Source organism: Ambystoma mexicanum, chromosome 13, assembly GCF_040938575.1.
Source record: "Ambystoma mexicanum isolate Mex_15411 chromosome 13, UKY_AmexF1_1, whole genome shotgun sequence".
Taxonomy (NCBI): Eukaryota; Metazoa; Chordata; class Amphibia; order Caudata; family Ambystomatidae; genus Ambystoma; species Ambystoma mexicanum.
The window spans coordinates 448,981,218-449,005,180 of NC_090938.1; positions in this window are offsets into that span (position 1 = coordinate 448,981,218).

Genomic DNA, 23,963 nt, shown 5'->3' on the forward strand with positions numbered 1-23,963 from the left:
ATATAACCTGAAGACTGGATCTCGACTCTGATGTATCCTAGAGACTCTGCCATCTCCGCAAGAATCAGGCTCGTTCAATTGAAGATTCTTCATAGGATATATTATCCCCGAGTAGCTTTGTATAATTGGGGCAAAACGACCGACCCCAAATGCCTACGCTGCAAACAGGAAGAAGGGACCTTCTATCATATCCTCTGGCAATGTACACGTATAAAACACTTCTGGCATAAGTGTAGCGAAAGACTCACTAAAGTTATGTGCCGCCCGATCCCAACAGACCCTAAACTCCTTCTTTTGGGTGTTGAAGATGCAGTAGACATGTCTCGCTTCGAAAAGCTTCTTCTCTCGTCAGCCACAGGAATCGCCAAAAGGAACATTGCGCAATTGTGGGGCTCAGAAGTTACCCCGAAATATGACCAATGGATGTCAGATGTGGACGCCATCGTTCTAATGGAACGCCAAGTCTACCAAGCTAGAGGCTGTCCGGGCAAAGCAGATAAAATCTGGGGTAAATGGGAACAGACATTATAACTCAGATCCAGAATGGACAACGAGCTTTGTCGTGCAACTCTGCCAAGGCCACAAACGATAACATCACCTTTTGAGGCTGCTTGAGAAAGACCAGTATGTAAGCAGCCATTTGCTGACTTGTTTGCATCTATATCTCACAACAACTGTGTTTCCACGTCTGCTTATATCCAGATCATATCCGCTTTTACTACTCTGCCATTTGTATGCAAAGTTATATGGTTGCGTTTTGTATGTTTTTGTATTACCGCACAAAATGTAATAAAATGTGTTATAAAAAAAAATATTTCTGATAATACAGATTGTCTTAAACTGAATGAGACAATTTTGTCTCATGATATATAATTACTTACAACATCTGACTCTCATTATCTAGGACATTGTCTGGATCTAGTTCTGTCTAGAGGGTTGACACTGCCGCATCAAGAAAATATGGCAGTGACCTGGCCTGATCATTTTGTTCTTGTATTTTCTATTTTAATTGTCCATGTGCCCATGCAATAAAAAGTTGGATGTTTAAAAACAAGCTGCAACATAATCCCGCGAAAACTGAGGTTTTTGTTTGCAGGCCAAAAACCCATTGACCGATTTTCATGCTACGATTCCCTGTCCTGCGATTTCTGATGGTCCTACCTCCTTTTCTTGTAAGGTGAAACATCTAGGTTGTATGTGGCAGGCATCCTTGGGCTGCAATGCTCATGTTACTAAAGTTGTTAGATCTGTTTACTATCAGTTTAGGTTATTAAAACCTATTCTGACACTTATTTCCGAACCAGATTGTGTGGACAATGGTCAATTCTAGAATCGATTATTGCAGCACTCTTCTTTTAGAGGTGCCGGTGAGTCAGCTACATCGACTTCAAGTTGGCCAGAATGCTAGAGTTAGACTCGTACACAGTCTTTCTAGAACTGCATCTGTTTCTCTGCATCACAGGAAGTTACATTGGCTTCCTGTCCAAAAGCAAATTAAGTTTAGGACTCTTTACCTAATATACAAAGGTATTCATGGCATGGCGGCTAGTTTCTTGGCTTCTAGAATCAGTGTTCATCATACGCTACGCTCTATTTGTTCAACTGGGCAAAATTTGTTGACCATTCCGCCCTCCCATTTTTGTCTTTCGGGGTGATCGATGTTTTTCAATCAAGGGTCCCGTCTTTGGATTGCACTGCCTGTTGAACTTCGGAAGACACCTTTCCTGACTCTCTTTCGTAGAAAATTGAAGACTCACTTGTTTCAATATTCTCTGCTTTTTTATTGTTTTAAGTTGCTGCTCTGGGAATTGAACATATGCGCCTAGATGCAGGTTTCTGCTTGGCTCCTTATGGATGTGCGCAATATGCATTTCAAATCAAATCTCACTAGCCATGGCCAGTTAGTGTTGTACAATATACAGTGGGGATGGCCGAAAGCCATGGCTAGTGGTGCTGGTAATGTTGTAATGTTGTAACATATATACGGTGGACAAGGCCGAAGGTGGTGGCCACTGGCCATAGCCGAAGGCTATGGCTAGTGGTTTGGTAGTGTTGTAAAATATACAGTGGGGACGCCCGAAGGCCTTGGCTAGTGGGCCCGATACACATGTATAGTGGTCATCGACGAAGGTCATGGCTAGTGTCCTGGTAGTGTTGTAAAATATATAGTGGGCATGGGCAAAGACTGTGAGCACTGGCTATGGCCATAGGCCATGGCTTGTGGCTTGGTAATGTTGTAAAATATACAGTGGGCACGGCCAAAGACCATGGCTGGTGGCTTGGTAGTGTTGTAAAATATACTGTGGGCACGGCCGAAGGCCATGACCAGTTGCGTGAAAAAAACAATGGCATAACAAAACCCTTGAAATTAATTGAAAAAAACATGAGTTCAAGTTTAGTTAAGTTGGCCAAATGTATCGCAATAAATACCATTTGGGAAGTAATATAGATATTAGTCCTGTCTGGGCTTATGGAGGGACACTTTGGAGCCGATGAGGGTCCAATGACTAAAGACTGGATTGAGGGCTCTAAGCCAATTTAAATAGGAACTCCCCTTAGTGTCTATGCCTTTGGCTGGTCTACTCTGGCTCTTCTGCAGAGAATCAGTTGCTGTTGGACTTAATAAGTCTTTCTTATTGGGCCTGTCCACCATGGCTCTCCCACCAGATAACTGAATCGGAAAAGACCATTACGTTAATCTCAAGGCCATTCTCTTAGGCTTTGCTGGTCCCAGTTAGGGAGATCCCTCACAGAGATCTAGATACACTGCTGAGTTTTCTCTTTAAGGAAAGGGCATGTCTTAAGCCGAGATAGGAAGCTATACCATGGAAACATTTAATTAGTTTCTGATTAATGTGGAAGAAATTGATCCGTCCCCAATATTTGTGTATCTAATGGTGTGTTGTGTAGCCTGACTATCAAGACCGTGATAGAAGAAATAACCTTCAGATACTTATGTATCGAAATAACCTTCAGATACATAAGTATGTGTGTGTGTACATTATTTTAGTGGAGATAATGTTCATTAGATGAAAGCTGTATATATGTACATAGACTTGCATGAGTCACCAAACCTATTCGCCTTCCTTAGGGTCCCTGTCCACCCTGCAGGGCAGGTGGAGGAACTGTCGCATCATAACACCTTAGGCACCAATGAGAACCAGACATCTTCAGTGTGTTGGGCAACTAAAGTGCATGGAGGGCACATCCCATAACGCGTCTCTTGTACGGAACAGGTGGCACCAATCCAGGTTTACAGATGCATTTGAAGCATTTGAGGCCAAAGGCACCTTATCCTTTTCAGAAGCAAGAGGAGCATCAACCTCAATACCATTATAATGATTGTATCTCCTACAAGGGCTGACGGACTAACAGGCAACTCAAAACCAGGTTGAAACTTTCTACTTACTATATTCCTAACAGAAAAAATAATTAGATTTGACTGAACCAACTGTTTGGGGGAGATTTGAAAGTGTTTCCACAAACAGTCTAGTACTTAAACAGAGCCATAACCTAGGACTGCAGTCCTCAGCCCTTCTACTCTCAATTCAGATCAAGGCCACCTTCCACATGCTTCAAATCGTCACTCACAGCAGACTCTGAAGTTTTACAGGGTTTCAAACACTTCTTTTTTTACTCTTTGTAGATAGTGCAGGGTTCATCAGGCTCTCACGTTGGACCTCCAGTACTCAGTTACTAGCTGCTACTATCCACTGCCTAATCTCGTCTGATGGGTTATGACACTCAATACACAGTTGGACCCAAAGGGGCTTCAACCTTTCCCTCTTGCTTGGCCACACAGCACAGCGTCCCAACATAGGTTGTCCTAGAGGTCTGGTCTCAGGGTTAGCTTTGGCCCCTCTTGCGGCTCTGATTGGGAGTACTCTTCTAGTCTTGATACTGAAGACCTTCAGTCCCTTTGACTTTCTCTCCAGACATACTCCTTTTCGTCCCTCCTTGGGGACATCACTTCCTTCCTTCTGTTATTTTTCCTCCTCTCTATAATTCCCAATTAATTCCCTTCCCTTTCTGATATTCTCCCGTCTTATCTATTCAGAAGCTCTTCCTCCTCTCTGCTCTCTGTTTCTCCCTCTCTCTTGATCTTCTTCTCTTGCCTCCATTGCTCCAATTTGGATTTCTTTGACCTTTTTTTTCTTTTTTTGTCATCAAATGTTTCACTTCTCTGTCTCTCCCTATCCCCAAGCATTGCCTTCCCTCTTCTTTCTCTACCTCCTAATGGTCATTTCTCTCCTCTTCCCTTTTTTTTCCTCAGATTGTCTTCCTTCACCTCTTCCTCTCTCTGTATGTTTTTCAACTCCTTCGCCTCTGTTTCATTCTCTCTCTTTACACGTGTTCTTTCCCCTTCATGCCTTCCTATTTCTTTCCCATTCCACTTCTTCTCTTTTTTCTATCTCAACTCATTCCTCTGCTTCCACTCCTTTTTCTCTTGTCTCATGTCTCCTCCTTTTGCTCTCCTTTATCTCTAACTCTGCTCACTCTCTAACCATCTCCTAGTTTTCACACTTGCCCACTGATTTGCATCCTTTTTGTGTTCTCTCAGGATTTGGAATAGGCCAGTGTGAGTGGAGAATGCACAGCAACTGTGTGCGGTAGAGGAGATGTTCTGATGATTGGTGGAAATGTGGACCAACTGCGATTTCCGAAGGTGATCTTAGTTGTGCGGCTTACCGCCCCATGGCTCTATACACTGAGGTTAGAGAATATTTATTGGCCATCTTGGAATCAGGTGGAAAATCTCTCCTGGCCACTTTGTATTCTTCAGCCATCTCAATCTAGGAGCCCTGTTTCACTTCTAGTGCCATTTGTTATTTGTGTTTGTGTTATTAATTTGATTATTTAATAATTTCTTTACTAACCTCACTGCAGAATAGACAATTGTAATTGTGTGATCACTTATAGATGTTTCTTCTTTACCCCTAAGTAGATACTGTGATATCATAAACAAGGATTTAATGGTAACATAAATAAAAACGTGATATATTTCTACCTATGCAGGAGGATGGAGTTTTTACCTCCATGATCTGTGGAAGGCAGGCGGAGTAAAAATGAATTATCTTTTGTGAGACACGTGTGAAAGTATTAACATTTAAAAATATCCGAATGTATACACTAAGTTATTGGACTACTAGGAGAAGTGTACCACCCTGATACTAAGCCATCCCTAAAATGTTGTTTTGTTTGATTCGTGAGAAGAACCAGTTACTGGAGAAATACGTTTAAGTGAGAGAGCTAGCAAAAGAGGTACGTTTTTAGTGCCTTGCGAAAGGCAGAAAAATTGGTCAAACAATGCCTGTTCAGAGGCATAGTGCTTCATAATGACGGCCTGGAACAGCAAATCTGTCAATCCTCTGCTTAGAGTTAGACCCAGGGACAGCCAAAAGATGTTGGTTATTGAAATGGAGATTCCTGGGAGGATCAAATGGTGATTCAATTTTGTCGGCTAAATAGATACAGGGTAGTTCAGGAATGCACTTGAACACTACACACAGGGTGTTAAAACTAGGCAACATCATCTAGCAACCTGCATAAGGAGCTGCCAGAGGGTGCAATGGAGTCCCTTTTCTGTTTTCTGAATAAAAGCATATTCTGAATGTTCTGGTGGAGATCCAGCAATTTGAATAGGAGGCCACCATACAAGGAAATAGCTGTAAGGAACTCATGGTGGCAACAGTAAAGACAAGCACAAGTGATCACAGTTCAAGGGTGTTCATTAAACTGTATGGGTAGGTTGGAAAAACGCCAAATATAAATCTAAATCTAAGGTGGAAGCAAGCTACAACCATCAAATAGTAATAAGGCAGTCCTGGTGGCATCCTGTCAAATAATAGGGCCTATACTAAGAAAAACATATTGCCAGTCATACAACTAAATTCAAAAGGGTGTGGGATAGCATTCACAGAAAAGAAAGAAGTGGTCACAAATAATAAATCAGGATGCGGTAGTCAGGGTCTCCCTTCCTCACATTTTGGGCACGGGACAAGGAAGTACTCTGGAGCACAGCACACACTTGAGCTTTCCCAGCACGAGACTACGGTTCCACTTTCAGGTATCAGGACCTTCAGTGGTTAATTTATTTTTCTTCAAAAAGTCTCTTGTCGTTTGAGGACCTAATGTGTTCCAAAAATAATAAACAAAAGTTCCATTCTGCTTGTACGTTGGGTGATGCTTTTTCACCCTTGGAACCCCCTCTTCCGTGCTCAGACCCTTCTCGAATGTTAGCCTCTCTCCGTCGGGTTCACTACGGCTTTTCAACTCAATTTCACTTTTGGCATTCACAAATCTTAATGTCTTTTTAAACAGTTTACTGTGGACATCCCTCTGTCGGGTTCACCTTTGTCAACACACTGTTCTATGGGACTTTATGCTTTGCCCCTTTTCATCGGCATACCTTCCTCGGTTTCACTCTTGCCAACTTTACATATCCTTCTTCTTTCCTCTGATGCAGGATTCACTTCTCTTGGATTTTCACTGGTTTGCTGGTTAAAGACTTTCGACTGTACAGGGGGATTTTGCTAGACCCCTGTATGACCACTTTGACCTTTTCGTTGCGGCTTTCCTAAGGCCTTCCGGTATCAGTAGTTTTAACAAACGTGGGATCAACCAGAGTCTCTTAAATAAGCACCCACATGGTTCCGGACCTCTCTGCAGCTGGTTTTCCCTTAACATTAACAGTTCTTTGAATTTCACTTTTCTGCCACTTGGCAACTTTCATTCATCACAGTTCGGTTTCTTATCGGCTCTCCTCTCGACTCACTGGCTATGATGAACCACTTGAATTTTCTTGTCTCTGGAGTCAAGGATGGTACCACATAGCAAGCGTCTCTCCCTGGCTTGGTTATCAGCGGAGGAGGGCCGTTTGCATCTGCTGCAACACACGTTGGGTATTGTTTGCAGTCTTATGATTTCTTCCATGGAGATTTCGCAGGTCTGGGTCGGAAAGAGGAAGGTCGCTTCTCTCCTTGTCACCCTTTCGATTGTTGCCGCTTTTCTCCTCCTCTTCAACTGCCGTGTTTGGATAGCTCTCATGTTGTGCGGTTGGCCTTTCTCGTATTGTGCTCTCGTGCTCCTCCTTTTATTCCTGTGGGGAAGGGAAAGGGCCATCAGGTGTGTGTAATTCTGGTCAATTGCCTGACTTTGCCTGACCCTTGTGTTGGGACATGTTAGGTTAACAGCTCTGGTGTCTGCCCGTCGTCTTTTATGGTGTGCTAAAGTGTTCGTGACGGAAAGGGGGGGGTAGAGTGTTTGAGTATCCTACGTTGTAAGATAGGGAAAAGGTGTTATAAGAAGGGGGATACCGCGTCTCAACCCTCAGTGTCCCACTTCCACTACCAGAGGACTTCCCATCCAGGTGATCCTCCCTCACTGGTCTGCCCACAGGAACTGGATCCAATAGCAATGGCCTTGTCCTGGGCACCTGGATGACAGATCCCCTGGGACCAGTCAGGGATACACTTTCATGTTTCTCACATAGCATACTTCAATCATGAATGAATCATTGATCTCCCGAAAATATGGGGGATAGTAGAAGAGATACAGGGGAGAATGTGGACCATCTGTGGGAGTTTATCAAGGTTTCCCTGACTACGGCTCAGAGCCATACTTTCAAGATAAGATCAGATTCCCACAAATCGTCTGTGTTTTTAAGAAAAGAAGAATAGGTAGTATACATTTTCAGCACTTTGGGAGAAGGCGGAATGTTATCAGCATTGTTAAGCCTGTTGCAAAGGATAAGCCGCAGTACCTCAATTTCAGAACTTTAGACCACTGCATTCTGGCCAGTGGCTGACTTTAGTCTAAACCTCAAATGATGCAGAGAAACCGTAAATGGGCCACTGACAATATCTGCATTCAGCTTAAAAATGGTAGAAGTCTTGAGTATATCTAGAAGTGGTTGCAATGAACCATAAAAAGAATGGGAGAGGGGGACACCCTATGTAGTGCCACAATGTGCCAGGACTGGATTGGAAGGAAACCCACTCAGTTTTACCCTCTGTTTCCTATTGGAAAGAAAGGAACAGAACCACACTGGGGAATCCACAGTAAACCGTGCCACCAAGCCAAAGTGCAGGACCAACAGTTCATGAACAACTGCGCCAAATTAATAAATAAAATAAAGCCCTCATTAGCAAGACTCATTTGATTAGATAATTTTGAGGGAAAGCCATCTGGCAAGGGTGCAAAGCCCTGGCTTTTTTTATTTGTATTAGTACATACAATGATGCAGGTGATTCCTTCTCCAAAGGGGCAATCTGCTAACCAGATCCCCCTTTGTTCCAACTCCATGCCAAAAGCATAGTGCATTTGTGCCCTGCTGCATCAGTAACTGATCCGCAGCACCCACTCTGCTCGTGGCGCAGAGCAGATTCAAGGGTCACAAGATGCCCACTCAACCGCTGCAGTGACAGCAAAGTCACTGCAGCACAGGGGCGACATTTAAAATATGTCCCCTGTACCCAAACTATGATGATCATGAGTACCCCGTGCTGGTGGCAGGGTAATTTCTAAGAATAAGCTATGCCTGAGTTTAGGCATAGTGCATGGCGATACTTAAAATCCTGGCCGCCACATCCCTATTGATATTGCACATGTGTCGGCTCCTGTGAGTCAGCTCTGCTGTGGAAGTAAATGTGTGTTCGGGTCAGACAGGGCGATACTGCCACATGTTAGGACAGAAACCCAGAGGACCCAGACTCTCTTTGATTCTCTTTGGGAGAGCAGGTAAACCCCCCTAGGCCTGCCCTTGCGACCACTGGAAAAAGAGGCAGTGCCAAGAGCAGTTATTTGTGTTGCACCTGAAAAATGTAGTTTTAAATGCAGTTAAATGTGCCACCGCTTTTTTCAACTGGAATCTTGATCTTGTTAGTTGGAGAAATAACAGGGTTGCAGCAGAAACCATGAAGCCGCCATCACATAACATGTTGGCAGTCCATTAGTGAAGGATGCCTGAATGGTTGGGTTTAGAGGTGGGGCTGTCTGTGCCACTCAAGCAACAGGAAGCGTATGGGCTAGGTCTAGCAAGCTGGAAATGGGTAAGAGCAGCCTGCAGTACTCAGTGACAGCACAGCATGAACGCAAATCTCATTTGTGTTTCTCGTTGTCTGCTTTGCACATCCAGTGAGCCACTGGGCCTGTGAGGAGATGAATGTGCCCCAGTGGCTTCTGCCACCAATCCTGCCTGGGCACTGTGTGACCTGACCCAGATCTGCCAGACCTGTTTCACAGGCACACTACAGATAGACGCAAGGTGATTTAATTAATTTATATGACGTTGTCCTCTGCCTTTGAAATAAACCAGCTGTTTCTTCCTCAAGCAAAGAATATATAATATTTGGAAGGATAGCTCAGGGGCAACACACTTGCTTTGGGAACAAGAGGATGCAGTGCAACTTGTGCTCAGTTCCTATTCCAGTGCTTAGAAGCTGGAGATGGCTGGCATTAAGCAAGATATAAAGGACCAAAGAAAATGATCAAATTGGCCTTTTCTAGGGGTGATGTCATGGAGCTGCTGCTGCTGTTTACGTTTTAAAATGTATAAAAACTGCATTTACTGTGTCCTGCAACACATCTTTCCCCTCTATCTGCTATTTAACAAAAGAAAATGTCGGTTACTTACCAAATGAGCAAAAGATGTTGGGTGGAAAGTTTCAAATCATTCATACGGAAAGACCATATACAAATCATGCTTGGTCCCTCCCCAAAAGTGGCAGACCAGCCCAAACTGCTAGGTCACATTCCTTCTGCACGAGACCACAAGTATCCCCAGACATGTACTAGCCTCATTGGGCATCATGGGTGAAGAGTAGCCTAAGGGCCCGATTCATGGAAATGGGCATCGAAATCTCACAAGGGCCGCGCGCTAAGGACACTGTGCAAGCCTTGCATGCAGAAAAGAAAATGCGCGCCCCACGTATTCATGGAATTGTTTGCGCAAAGTAATCGTATGTGCAAGTCGTGGCAGGAACTCCCCTGACACGCCCACATGCAAAGCATAAACTGCCAGATCAGCTACCTATGCGCGCTCCACTGGGCGCAAATACATGCACCCTTCAAACTGTTTGTGGGGTCCCCTGCAATCAGACCTGCATCTCTGAGACCGTGCACTGGGTCCCCTGTAACTTTTACTGGCACCCCGACAACCTGCGTATGAAAAATCATAACTCGGTCTAAACTTGGAAAATCTGCATGTGAACCCCCGTAAACCATTCCTGCACCCCGCTACAATGCTTAGACGTACCCCCTAAGTTACATCGGAACCCCGGCTTAGTACACGCACCCCAAAATCCAACATGCAACCCCACCACTGCGCTTCAAATCCTACGCGCATGTGTACTTACGCCTACCTCGGGTGGCGGATCGTCGAGAGGACTTGTGTGGCTATATCCCGGCCGATAGGTTACACGATCGAATCCATGAATACGTCTCCTGCTGCGCAATAGGGGGCGTGTGTGGGACTGCCTGCAGGCTATCCCTCGGAACGCCCACTTTTTTGCCTGTTCTTTCCCATTTTTGGTGTTCCGTCCCCTTCCCAGTCCTCTCGCACAAGGCCCTCGACGGATTGCACAGACGTGCTGAGCAAGCGCAAACTCAATGCAAGTCCAGGAAAAGTACCACGCATTCAATTCCACTAATCGACGAAAGCGGATTTGCGCACGGATGCGCACACAAGTGCCCTATTTTCCACGTAATCCATTCCATGAATCGGGCCATAGGTCTCTATGTCTAGCAGGCTTTTCTAGGGGTGATGACGTGGAGCTGCTGCTGATGTTCACATTTAAATTAAAAAGCCCTGCAATTATTGTGACCTGCAACACAGACTCTAACACGTCCCCTCTGCCTCCCATCTAACAAAAAGATATGTGGGTTACTTACCAAATAAACAAAACAGAAAGGTGATAGCTGTAAGGTTTCAAATCATTCATAATCACTGGCACAACTCTGGGCAACCCTCCAGACAATCGTTTTTCAGCCTGCCAAGCCACTAAAGGAGGGGAAAGACTATATGCAGATCAGGTTTGGTCTCTCCCCAAAAGGGGCATCCAGCCCGAACTGCTAGGTCACATCCCTTCTACACAAGACCACAAGCATCCGCAGACATGTTTCAGCCTCATTGGGTGTCATCAGTGAGGAGTAGCCTAGGTATGTAGCCCCAGCAGGCAATTCTATGGGAGATGCTGTTGAGCTACTGCTGCTGTTTACATTGTAAAATTTAAAAAACTTGTAATTACTGTGACCTTTCTGGACGGACTTGTGTTGATCAGTTGCTGTTTCCAGTCTGTGACCAGACACTTGGCAGGCACTGGATGTCTACACTTGGAGGTTTAGGCCTCTCTGAGATGCTCTGTCTGTTTACAGTTTAGCCCGAGTGATCCACAATAGTCCAGTTTGTTGTGTTGGATTACATTCAAAGTAATTTGGTAATTTGGGCCTATACACACTGATATTAACGCTACATATGGTGATCCATTCTTTATGAAATGTATATCAAATTATAGTGATATCACAACCATATTTTCTTAGTGTACTGAGGATCAATGCTATGTGATGCCACTTACTGTTTTGTCAAGGGATGAAAAGTCATGTATCATCGCTTCCCGTGATGTCACTTGGTAGTGGGGTCAAATGACATCACTTCTGGTGATGTCATCAGAGGTTAAGGGTCATGTTATGTCACTTCCGCTACCCATGGCCTTTTGGTGCAATGACGTCCCTGTAACCCACTCCCCCAGAGGCAGCTGTCCTGGACCCATGTATCAAAGGAGCACACCCATTCAGGAGAAGTAGCCATACACCAGGGTGCTGCATATTGAAAGGTTTTTGTTGTCAGTAGTAGCGAAGGGGTCAGGAGTAGGATATGCAGGAGTGATGTGGACACTGGAAGAAGCCTTCCACCATCTTGTTTCTCACTGATTTTCTTTCCCATTCCTGTCTCCTCCACTTCCTCTGGAGTAAAGCAATTTGGGCACAAGGTCAACAGAGCAAAGTCCACTGCAGCCAGCAGCAGGGATTGGCCCCTTAAAGCAGGCTAGCTTTAGAAGAATCAACTGAAGACTTGTGCCCTTAAAAGAAGGAGTCTCAAACCCATTCAGCAGAATTCCGTCAGTTCGTCAAGGATCCTTTATGGCCAAAGAGACGTTCTGAACATTCTCACCTTGACTTCACTAGGGACAGCGCACGGCCGGAGGGGAAGAAGGAGCCTTCCAAGACACAAAGAAGATCTGTCCCCTAACCACTTCCAGGGCACATTGGGAGTGACCAGTGCTGTGGACCAGGACCAACCACTGTGCAACAGATCTTCTGTGCCAGAAAACAGACCCTAAACTGGGGTATCCTGTCCTCGAGTTCTTTGGGAAGGCCTAACAGCAACCGGAGGGCCAGACCAGTCGAAGCACCCTGTTCTTTCGAATCAAACTGGTCTCTCCTTGTTCCCAGCATCCTGAACAATAGTCAAGGGGTTGGTACTGGTGTCTCCATTCCTCCAACCAACCGAACTATTGCACTTAGTCTAAACCAGCTCGGCACTGAATCGTTTCTTAGTGAAGCATGTAACCTGCTAGGCCCGCAGCGTCTGCTCATTGCCAGAACCCAAACCGAATCTCTCGAGGGTCACTTATTGACTCTAACCGGGCATTGCAACCATAGCTCAACCCAGCTAATCGGAGAACTGTTGCTTCATTGACTGCATATTGACGCACCCTCGATCACCACTTCAACGACCGCTGCTTGCTGATTCGAACCGCTGGAGCATCACTCGCCAACCTCTGTCAGCGGCCAAAGCCTGACTCGGCCAGGCCAACTGTGAAGCATTCTTGGGACTGGACCGACCTGCATGCTTGAACGTCTGCTTTGAAACTACACAGAGCACTCGCATTCAATCCTACTTGATGGCTGCTTGCTGCCAGGCACTCACGATCGTATGTGTCAGACTGAGCCTGATCAGCTTGCATCATCGCTCGTCACAGGGTATTCTGCGTCAGCCCAACAAGAACTGAATCCAGGTACTGTGACACTGAACTGCCCCCATGGCCTACCGGAACCTGTGAAGGGATAATGAAGCAAGACACAGTCAACAGACTTAAAGCTCAAACAAAATATATTTATTAACTTAAATGTCAGGATGGTTGAAAGCCTAACGTGCCCTATGCTAAGGTGTGGGATTCCCCTTCCTGAACAAAACTAAGGAAAGTCTGAGTCAAAGCGTTCAAATAGTCTGTCTGTGTCCAAAACCTATCCTTGCCCTCACACCTAGAACAAATAAATGCGTAGGGAAACAATGTTTAACTCAAAGTTTTGAGCTCCTTCCAGCTCACAGCTTTCTCTCAGCTCCCCTTCCCCAAGCACAAGAAAGTACCATGGAAAAGAGTCTTGAGGTTTACCTTTCTCCAGTTCAAGGCAATATAGTTCAGAACCAATCCTGGGGTTCCCTTGCCCGAGTTTCAAATAACACAAAGCAAACAAAAGGGGGTTTTGAGACTTCCTGTCCCAAGACAACACATATAGATTTGCCAAGTCTCAGGGTTCCCTTCACCAAGACTTCAATGTCTCACACTGTTTCCTTGGTACTTGCTCCTGTGCACTAAGTTACCTTTATTTGGTTTTCTTAATTGGTTTCTGGTTTTAGGATGTGCTGTTGGGCTCCTCCGGTTTCTCCTTAGCCACCTCGTGACTCTGCCACCATGTGTTACACATTCCTTTTCAAACGGTATCCGTGTCACACTGTATTCACTTATTTAAAGTTCGCTGTATGGGTTTCCTTCAGCCTTTAATATATTCAGCTTCAAAGTTTGGATTAATTCCTTGCGCAACAATCTTTCAGTATTATTCAATTGCAGTCCAGAGTTTAATGCAGTCTTATGTTGCTTAATTATATTCAGTTTCAAGATTTGAATTCATTTGTTGTGCCACATGCGTTTAGTATTTGAAGTTTACTGTTTGCTTCAATGTTAAATTTCCATTCTAGTTCGGCATTCAATATGCATTGGCTTTCTGTCAATTCACAGTTCACATGCTTTACATTTTTTACTTTCATTAATTAGTTCAAAAGGAAGGATTCGTAATGTTTGGAGACTTTTGAAAACGTTCTCGTTCCTTTAACAAGGCACGGGACCGATCTGCTACATTGTACAAGTCTCTGCTGTCATTTCACTTTATGAGCCTCGCGCTTACAGTAATACTGGGTTTCTCTATCTGAGACACTCACCGGCTCACTTTGAAGTCCTTCCATATCGTGCTGGCCACAAACTTGGTGATTTCCTTCCAGGGGTCCTTTCTCCACCCTCAGACACTGCCGGGCGCCTGCTGCACTACGGGAGACAAGCAATTCTTTTGATGGAATGAATGACAACCCGGTATCCAGTTAAAATTTCGAATGCACAATTTCGAATGCATTAATGTCGAAAAAAAGGATTTTTTTTTAGCAAATATATCTTTTTTTTATTTTATAGGTTTGTTTGGGTTTAGTTAGTAAAAAAAAGGGTAAATTAAAAAAAAACGGGGGTTGGGGACGAACATCCCCATTAAAAAAAAATAAAAAAAAATCGACATTTATTTTCGACGTTTTTCATTCCACATTAAGGCATTTGAAATTATTACATTCAAAAATGTCACTATAAACCTGACAACCCCTCACCTGGTCTCCTTCCTTTCTCCTCACCTCTGCCCCACTGAGCTTTTGCTCTCACTTCACACTCGCCCGGACCCTCAGTTGCTCCAGTCCCCAGTGTGCTTCTTCGGCGGCAGAACGGCTCACCGCGGCTTCCATCAGCGTCTCGCCTCTCACTCTCTACCCTCCTGTTCACACCCCTGTTATACACCTGGCGTGTGTAAAAGGGTTGCAGGTGTGAGTCCTTTCTCTTAGTTGCCTAGCTATAGTTAGGCTTATTAGTAAGACATGCAAGGCATGTCTATGGTACTCCTCTGAGGCCCTCTTCCTCGTCTCAGTACCAAAGTGATGTAGCTTCATGGTGGTGTGTATTACTCCTAGTCGTCTCTTCCGTGTCCCAGTACTGTGAAATGTCACATGTGGAAAAATTAGGGCAGTTGTCTTATAATAGCCCATAAAGGTTGGGGGAGGGTTAGGTTTGTCATTGTTAGAAAAGGGGGGTACTATGTCTCACCCCAAGGGTTCCCCAATCCCTATCCTCAAGGACTCTCCACCCATGTGATCCTCCCTCACTTTTCCACCCCCAGGGTCAGGATCCAGGAGCGATGGCCTTTCCCTGCCCACCTGCACAGAGGATCCAAGGGGAGTAGAAGTAATATACCCTCAGCTTTCTAACAGACCTTAGAGACTGCTTAGGTCACCAACACTCCTGTTTTCAACCCAATATCCTTTTTTATGGTAGTACCTTACCTACCACCCCTGGACCTACGCTCAGATTGCCACTTTCTCAAGTCTGTCGCATCTTCTCTGTTCTTTCCTTGGGGGGGGTGAGTTTTTGTATAGTATTCTCTTTTCGTTCTATTTGCAGATGGTGTGTTTTATTAAAGTGTTTATACTTTTATAGAACCTTGATTGGACATTCCATTTATTGTGGACTGTGATAATGTGTTGTTTGGGTCCCTACTGGCTCACTTTAACCGCCCTCTTAAGAGTATATATGTCCCTTGGCCCGCATTACCACAAAAGGCGAAGGAGATATATCTCTTGATGGTCGCTGTTTTACCTTTATGATTGTATTGTGTTTTGGTTTGTATAAGTGTGAGGACCGAGTGGGCCATTTTGCCCATACTCATTTGTACTCCCGCGAAGCAGAATCCAATTTGTCACAATCATGCCAAAGAGCCACACGTTCTGTATCTGCCCATTGTTTATACGGAAAGAGAGACTGACACATGTCCAGAATACCCTTGTTATCAATAATGGTCTGTAGGTGCCATGTCACAGCCACCTCAAGTGTCTTTGGCAGCCAGGGCAGTCCTGCTAAGGGACAGCAGTTGTTTAGATTGGTGGGATCCAGAGGCTTCATCAGCAAAGGGGTGAGGACAGACTGCTTCACAGCCAGTGGAACCAGCTCTTGGGAGAGTGACAGAATTAAAACATCAGTTATCACAGAAGCTAGAGCAGTAGCTTTTTTTCTAGCGGTTTTCAAAGGGTTCATAACAACTAGTAGGTTTTGGAGACACTCAAAGGAATGTTATTTCTGATGTTAGGACTAGACAAAGTTCACCAAATATTGAGAGGTGTTCAATGCTCACTTAAACCCCAGAGCTGTAGAAATAGTAGTAGTATCAGTGGTAGTTTATTGGTATACAAGATAGTTTATTTCAAAAGACATTTTGCAACACATGACTATTGACAACTTGGGTTATAGTTCCTGTAGAAATAGTTGTTTCAGTGTTTTTTGTTTTAGCCACAAAGAAATGACTAAAGCATTGCGTCTGCTTTTAGCAGGTGTAAAACTCAGGCGGATTCCCCAGAGAGCCATTGATTTAATGTCAGCATGAAATGACGTGCTGGTCTTAAACCCTGTTTTTAGGAGCATCAGGAAAGCATGAAGGACATGGTTTGCTCTTCAATGAGCCCACTCCGTCTCAAAACAAAATAAAAATCCCACAGATCATTAAAGAAGGTATTAAGACAGGCGTAACACACATCTCTGTCTTACGACCTTCTTTCATAATCTGTGGGACCTGAACATTATCCTCAATGAGTGATTCAGCAGTCATTTGCCAGTGTCGGCGGTGGAGCTAGAATTTAACTAAAGGGTTGGCATGCTAGGGGAGTTTTACTAAAGCCTACCCGTGATAAGACTTTATAAAACTATCCCTTGGTATATAGAGCCCCACCTTCTCGAATAAGTCTGTACGACTCAGGGTTTTGGTAGTATGGCAGACCAGCAGGTTTATCTTATGAGGGAGATGTGAGCTGTAGGTAAGTACAATGAACTCAGTAAATACATAGGCACAAAGAAACACTTGCACACTTGTAGTTATAATAAAATAGTTATGTATTTGATATACACAAGGTAAAGTTATATTCAGGTAAGTAAGTATTATTTCAGACTAATAAACAGAGTAAACCTTAAGTTAAGAATTATACAGTTAATTGAACACAGTTCAAAGGTAAGTAAAATCACTTGTTATAGTAACTCATAAAATGTTCTGTTGAAGAAATTAAAAGGTTAAGCAACACCAACAATAGCAGGTCAGTACTTTAAAAGATGTGCATTGCTTTTCAGAGTCCTTAAGGATTTAGCAGTCCATTCCTGTCTAGGTGGGAGTTCTTCAAAGTCAGATTGGAGGTAAAGCAGATAAGGCACACATGCAGAAAAGGCAAAGTTTCAGAGGCTTCTTCAATTACAAGTAAAGGGCTTTTGTTGGTCAAAAACGTTTCAGGGACCTTGGCAAGAGCCCCCTATGGGCGAAAAGCGTTAGGCCTGGGTGAACATATGGGCGAACAACCACACACTGGAATCAGCACTCCAGCAACAAAGGAACGACAGAATGACTCAAGATATGTACTACCATGAGTCCCACAGTACCTGAGCAGTGATGAAAAAGATGCAGTTGGATCCTTTCACGGTGCAGCAGCAGTGGACCTGGTGTCCTGTTCCTTGGTCATGGTGATGAAAGGAGGGACTCTGGAAGGGAAGTCACAGCATCAGTTGAGGGAAAGGACTCCCAGAAAAAGGATTCTTAATGCTCCAATGTCAGTCTGCAGTTGTGGTGCCTTTTTACAGACTCCTATGGGGAACAGTTCTCGTCTGAAAGACTTACCTCACTTGCTCGTTCCTGCACTTTGGTGAGGGGACTTTGAGGAGGGGATCTTGCCTTCAGAGGTCCAGAAGGAGTCCACCAAAGTGTTGTGAGAGTTGATGTACTGAATGATGGTCGCAGGTCCCAGGGTATTGGCGGTTTGCAGCCCAGTAAGGTTGCAGCTTGTCGTGGGATGGCACACATTGCAGGTCTTCTTAGGACTTATTATGCCCATGAGTCCCAGGGAGGAAGTTGTCCTCCTTGCAGCTTCCCTGTTGATTCAAAAATGGGGTCAGGACAGCAGCAGTCATTTCATTCGGCCTCACCAGTTGCTGGAAGGTGCTGCAGACAAATCTAGTCATCTTCTTTGGTTCTTCAGTTCCAGTGGTTCACTTGTCTTTTGTCTCAGGGTCCTCGCCTTTTATCCAGGAATACAGCCAATCAACATTCATGCAACACTCAAACGTTGTGGGGCGGCTGCCCTTTCAGGACAAAGAAACAAGTAGTGTCCTAATTGGCGGACAGTTCCGTCCCCTGCACACCATTAATACTGAGAAACCATAGTCAAAGTTTGTGTATAGTTATAAACAATTCAAGAGATTTTCGATTTTTCTGAAAAGTGTCAGAAACTAATTTGTGATACACAAAATAGTAGTAGGAAACAGTGATTATTAACAAAACAATGAACTCCACGCATTTAGGTATCTAGGTCCCTTCATCAGGAATGATATATCTTAAATTAGTAACAGTGTGTCTTCATACTTCATGCTTCATGTGTCTACAAAAGGTAGGTAAAAGAGTTTCATTTAGTCTGGAGATCTTTAACAGAATCCATAATGGTGGTTCATAATTATGCACGCATGGTAGGCAGCATTTACAGTTATAATTAAATGCTGCCTCCATGATGGAAGGCATCATTTAATTGTAATTGTAAATGCTGCCTGTCATGCGAGCATGGTGGGCAGCGGATACTCACTTACACGGCAGAGTGCAAATGTGCAGGGAAAAAGGAAGCCTATGTGTGTGTATGCTGCCTTTTGCCATGCACATTTGCACTCCACCATGCAAATGACCAAAATTTGGCATCAGGGCATATGTCTACACCCAATGGCTCCCTGTCACCAATTAACACTCTGGAGAAAAATGAGTTCCGTTGGCGGGTCACTGCTGGCAAATTTTGGTCACTTCCATGGCAGATTTTACAATTACAATCAAATGCCGCCTCCTACCATGTGTGCATGGTAGGCAGGGCATGACAGGAAGCGTTTACAATGAATCCCTATGGAGTCCGCCTGCTGGCGGCCTACATAGGGATCCCGTGCATGCCGGTTCACATTCTTGATTTGTATGGCAGAGATAAGGGAGGTGGTGGAAACACAAGTTCATAGTACGCGGGGGCGAAAATGAACTCAACCAGGTTTTTAAACTTTTTACACGACGGGCACTTAGATCGTTTTGGAAATCTTTCAGTTCCTGAAGAACACTGGTTTTTCCTGTCCCTGAAAAAGTGAAGCACTATGCATGAGAAACATTAACAGAGATGTTTGACACTGGAATTTATTTTTATGATAAATTCAGTTGACTTTTCTAACCACTAATGGTTCTTATATGACTGCGCCCAAAATCTCCTATTTTCACATACAGAAAAGCAGGAATTAATACATTCGTAAGAAAATCACGCCGCGCAGCCATGGGCGTAATTTTAAGGGGGGACAGGGGTGTTTGTCACCCCCCAACTTTCAAGGCACACCATTTTGTCAACATTCATTTGGCTGGGGCACCTTTTGTTCAGATGTCATGTCCCCCCCAACATTTTCAGCAAAATGACTCCACTGGCGCAGACTTTGCATCTGTGAAGCGTAGCGTCACGGGGCTGCTGCCCTGTTATTGAGCTGATATCCGCCCAAATACTCTGCAGTCCCTCGAGAGGTTGCTGGGGGAAGAGTTCCGTATCTGGCAGCTCCTCTTCTCCCAGCCATTTGTTTTTCATCGAGGGTGCTCTAAGGTTAATGCAGAGGGCTGGGGATGGGCTAATGGCATGCTTACAGTTATTTTCCACAGTTTCACGGACCTCATTGCTTTGTTTATCCTCTAAAAGCCAGTCTTCCTTTACAACTCGCAGGCATGGAATCGATTAAGGACTGCCAGCTGACCATCATTTCGGGCTAAATATAGAGAAACAAATAAAACACACCATCTGCCCGAGAAATGAAGGCAGCCTAATGCGTAATAATGTAAAGCAGATGTAGCTCTTCTTTTTACTCTAAACAAATACGATGTCAAAAACAAATGCATTTATTTGATCATTATAGGTTTTGTAAAGCAGAGCGTGCTCCTTTGTTGCTACTTCTGTGAGCACATCCGCGCAGTCGATTGCATTTTTCGGTCATCAGAAGAGGGCTCTATGCCACTCACAGGCACAGTGGTGCATCTTGGGAATGTCCTGGAAGGCCAGAGCTCGTGGGTGGGCAAGGGGGGCTTGTGTGGGGGCAGGGAGGCAGCCCCAGGAGGAATGGGTGGCCACTAGGGCAGGTGCAAGGAATTTTGCCACCCTAGGCAAACTGTCAGATTGGCGCCCCCACCACCACGATCTTTCCGGGTCCTAATCGTTCTCAACCAACCGTCACCATTTTGTTACTGATTGCTGCAACCCGTTACATTACCTTCACCTAACACATTGCTCACGTCTTCAGCTGTGTATGGATTCCAATGCACTTTCTTCACATTAAACTGCAAGAGCACTAGCATGTCGCTGGTACACTGTATCCAGGCAGGCTGGCTGCCTTGTGAAGGCTCTTGGATGCGGTTGTGTGTCAGCTGCACACATGCTCACAGCGGGTGATGGCAGGTTGAGAGATGGCCAGGAACAGCAACCGAGAGCTAATTTATTGTGCAGGGTTATTATTTAAAGGGACTCTTTCACAGTACATGCAGCATTCATGTCAGTGTGACACTTATTGTACACAGGGATGCACACAGGAGGCTTTGCTTGCATTGATGACTGAGGCTGACTGATAAAGTAAAGTAAACACAGCGTGGCTTTCTTTTGTTTTGCCATCACTCAACTTACCCTCCACACGGAATCTGTTGGTTGTCTCCGTGACCATCTGAAGTGGGAGAATGGAAGACCAGGCTCCCGTCCTTCACCTCTCGCGCTTGGCCTAAAGGGTCACGACCCAGGCACCCGCCACGAGAAGAGTTTGCCCATCTACCAGACGACCAAATACCCTGGTACAGGAACATACGGATGTGTCCATCTGCCTGCCCAGCAGCCCGCCCTGGCCATGCCGACACCTGCGGCGCGGATCAACTAGACTAAAACCTACACGTCGTTAGAGATGCCATGACGACCTAGCCAACGGTCAGCACACCTGTACAAATATACACACTGGACACTCCCGCACCAATCTACACGAAGAATATACTCAGTGCTATGACGTAGGCGACAGACATACTCACGGACGTGCATCTTTATTATTTTCCACATAGGCCTTCAAAATGCAGAAACGCAAGACGCATCATGAACTCATCTAAAAAGCTTGCTTACGCTTCTCCTAAACCTAGGTGCCACAATGAGAAATATAATGAAGACACGATACTGGTCATAAGACAATATGGTACTGTAACCTAAAGCGCCTGTGCACCAAACGGTTCCACCTATACACCAGGCCTGAGTAGGCCGCAAGCAAGAGCTTACATGGACGTTAAAAGAACAAGAGTCAGGTTGCTGATCCTGCAGAATGAGCCCGACGAAAGCAAACAGCCAAGGTCGCAATGTTGCAAACCCACATTCCGAAAGCAGACCATCAAGGGCACGATGTTGCAATCTCGCATGCCGCACACCAACGTTAAGGTCACACCTGCAAATTAAACCAAGCACACAGTGGAAAAACAATATTAATTGTGCAGAATTCTGCCTCAAACACGGTCCCACCTCACGTGACCAAGCCGAACCTGACAGGATGCCAAGCCCAGGAGAAAGAAGGCGTCTGGATCCCTCGGTACAAGACATAGGCAGATACAATTAAAAGGCTCAATGGACATCTGCGACAGTGGGAGTAGTCGGCCTTTCAGCTTATGAATAAGTCCTCACATTGTCTGCACGTACTCATAGTGAAACATTGTTGCAAATGACAGGTACACCGAGAGCTGGGAACAGCGATGGTCCCAGGCTGGGAAGCTCGCGGGCGCACCAATCAGAACATGGGGCTCCTATCACTGACGCCATTAACATTAACCAATCATCAGGGGTCTTCATGTAACAATTCTCATGTATCTAATTGTAGGGACAACCCAGATATATCACCTGACTAACCCTTGTCCACTAATATTGTTCTCTATACGTATGCTATACTAACCCTACCACTCGAGCAACCAATTAAGAGTGGCGATAGGTTTTTTGCTAACTTTCCAAGGTGACGCAAGTAGCGCGTCATACTAAGGTAAAAAGGGCCTGCGAGCCCTACGATTGTGTATGTGTCAGGACGGACGCGTACGCTCCTTGACCCATCCCTGCCGTTTTTGTCTAATAAACAGCAGAGTCACCTTGCTTCTTGCGTGTGTCTCATACTCTATCTCTTTTGGGATATACGGGAGGAGTTGGGGCCTCCCTGCCCGGAGGTCTGCGGACGGCCCGGCCGACCCCGGCAGAATTTCCCCCCCGACAAGTTGGAGGCACTGCTGAGATCTGTTTAAGATCCGCCTTTTTATTTTTACTTTTTCCAGGCACTCCCGTTGCGAGGAGGCCCGGCGGCGCGGCCCCCTCTGCCGTTGCCCCCTTCTGAGGACTACAGGACCATCGCGGAGCTGCGAGAAGACCGGACAGCGCAATCCGGATATTGGCCCTCGGGAGCCGGTTGAGAAATATCCCGCCCGCGGTTGGCGAGTGTCCAGACGTGGTCCAGACGAGGGGAAGTGGCGAGCCGCTTGGAGGGGTGCACGCAGTCGAGCGGCCCCGCATCAAGAGAACTTGGTGAGCATGCCACGCACAACAAGCAATGTGAAATTGTGAGGGAGGGGGGAGGAATTAAATACGGGAGGTGGGAGGTGTTGCACAGGTGCGCGGCGAAGGTTTGACAATTTAGTATTGGCAATGGAATGAATGGTAGTGGAACGAGTGCGAGAGCAGTAGGCTACGTCACGCGAGAGAGGGGGGCGGAGCACGAAAACATCACGTGCGGCCGCTCGTAGAAACTGATTGGCCTAGGTAGCGACTACGTGTAAGGGTGGGTGTGTGTGGTTTCCTACTATTTGGCATTTATTGATCAATGAGTAGATGAGGATCCCTATTGTTCGAGCAAGAAACTCGATAGGTAGATGACGTTTCCCTGTAGGCGGTAGCTAGTTAGTTGCCCAATACGGAAGATAATTGGCTGGTTAAGCCCTCCTGTTGAGGGGCGTATCACACGCGAGGCGACGCAGTGTGCGCAGTCCGATTATATTATTGATTTGATTACCTTGTTCCAGGAGTGACAGGAAGACAGCTGTAGGGTTAACGGGGGTAGATTGCAAGTGTATTTTGAACTTAAAGAATATATGAAGAACTTACCAGTAGCTCGAAGAGATCGGTGACGTCACCAGTAGGGCTTTAATAGGATATCGCAAGTACAAGGCATCTTCGTTTTGAGAGTGGTGGGGAAGAGAACTGTGGTAAGGGAGTGGAAACGGAGATAAACGGTAAATGAGTTGATCGGGGAAAGGAGAAACGGGGGGCGTGGCCGCGCACGGAGAATGCCGGCCACGGCAAGTGTAGAAGGGGGAGGAGCACGTGAAAATAGGACGACTGTATAAGAGCGTCATAAGGGGTACGCAGCCGCAGGGGGCTACGTGCGCCTCGGCCGCAGGGGGCCGTAAGGGCGTTGTATAAAGAAAGAAAGACAGAAGAAAATATACAAATGTAAAGCACCATATTTTTTATAATTTTCCTTAGCGGATTATCGTAAGTCCCCAAACTTACGGGGCCAGGTAACAATATAAGGTTGTATATTGTAAACTGCTAGTGAGATAAACTGCTACCAGATAGGGGAAGGGTAACAAGTGGAGCGCTATTATGTCATACGGGACAGGATCGGGAGGGTGGGGGAACACCCACACTACCCCACTACAACACATATGCACAACACTGCCACCCCATAGGGAGAAACTGATTAAGTATAGCATAGAATGGACCCAGGGGACGGATAACAAAATGCTAACACCGTGGCCGCCTAATGGTAGCTTCGATCCATATGCCCAACATTCACTGCTAA